The following is a 1,794-nucleotide window of genomic DNA, read 5'->3' on the forward strand; positions in this document are numbered from 1 at the left end:
TTGTTTAGATTATGAACAGAAGTAAAATACAACATTGAAAATGCTACCACAGGGGCACCTGCGTGGCTCAGGGGGTTAAGCCTCTGCCTTTGGCTCAGGTCATGATCTCGGGGTCCTGGGATCAACTCCTGCATCAGGCTCTCTGCTCAGCGGGGAGCCTGCTTCCTCCTCTCTCTCTGTCTGCCTCTCTGCCTACTTGTGATCTCTGTCTGTCGAATAAATAAATAAAATCTTAAAAAAAAAAAAAAAGAAACTGTTACCACAGAAAACTAACAAACCCCTCCCCCAAGAATAGGTCTGTGAAAGTGGCCATATTTGAGAAACAAGGTCCTAAATGATTTTCTCTCTCTCCTTTTTACCTCCACTCTATGAAAACTTGAGTTCCTTATTATGAAGTTTGTTCTAGAATTGCAATTTTAAGTTAATTTTCTTCTGCAGTCTCTAGTGTGAATGGTTAATTGACAGAGATTTTTGTCTAAGTCTTTTCTATGTTCTCAGTATCTTGAGGAATGGTATTAATGTGAACTACACCATATTAAAACTTTATTCGTCTTTGTCCCCTACCGTTATAAATAAAGGTACATGCTATTGTCCTTTACTGAGTACAAATGGTTGGTATGATTTTAAATTTCATACTGAAATGACAAATAATTGGCATGTGTCAACACAGCACTGAATAATATTTAGAAGTCTGTAATAGTTTCATTTCACATTCTATTTTTCCATTTCTTACCTAATACCCTTCAACCAGTTGGCTGTGGACGATTGTGCAGGTTACGTATTGCACAACACTGTGAATGACCCCCTGGGGGTTGTGCAGTGTGCAGCCTGCACAGTCTCTAATCCCCTCCAGACCATTTGCCCACGTTTGCTTTCACACTTCATCCTCAGACACCGTTTCTTCACTTTCACTTTCAAACTTCTCATTCGAGGCCTGATTTACAGATTATCTCCCCTGTACGTACCCTCTCCTCTCACTGCCTTTGTACCAAAAAAAAAAAAAAAACAACAACAACAACAAAAAAAAACGCCACTACTCTCTCTGCTGTATCCAAAAGTATCTGCATACAGGGACTTCAAAACTCTCCTAAGGTTGAACTGCAGTTAATCCTCTGTACTGGTCTCTTGCCAGATTCAGAAATACTCAAAGGCAAGAGTCTCAACTTAAATGTCACAGTATGCCCAGTTTCAAGCACAGATCTTTTTTTATCAAAGCAACCCATGCATGATATTTAAAATGCTAAACAATACTGAAAGTTCTTCCTTTTCCACCCATCTACAAACCCTATTTTGACCACACATTTATCAGTTTCATTTAAGCCTCTTAAGAAATTTAAGATAAGGCACCTGGGTGGCTCAGTGGGTTAAGCCTCGGTCTTCCACTCCGGTCATGATCTCAGGGTCCTGTGATTGAGTTCTGCATTGGGCTCCCTGCTCAGCAAGAGGCCTGCTTCTCTCTCCCTTTTCCTCTTTTCCCCCTGTTCTCACTCACTCCGCACACACACACACACTCTCTCTCTCGCAAATGAAAAAATAATCTTAAAAAAAAAAAAGAAATGTAAGATATATTTGACCTACATACGAGAGTGTAGAATGCATAGTTCTGTAAATGACCAGCCATATATTTGCCTCCTAGGTTTAGAAATGAAACCCCTCTCTAAAGAGTCATTCTAAGGTCCTGATAAAGCACCAGAGAGGCTCATGTGCCCCTTCCCAACATGCCCCTTCCTTCTCTCCACAGAGGTAACCACGAGCTCATTTTTTGGAATAATCATTCTTGCACTTCTCTAGAGT

The sequence above is a fragment of the Meles meles genome, chromosome 3, assembly GCF_922984935.1.
Source record: "Meles meles chromosome 3, mMelMel3.1 paternal haplotype, whole genome shotgun sequence".
Lineage (NCBI taxonomy): Eukaryota > Metazoa > Chordata > Mammalia > Carnivora > Mustelidae > Meles > Meles meles.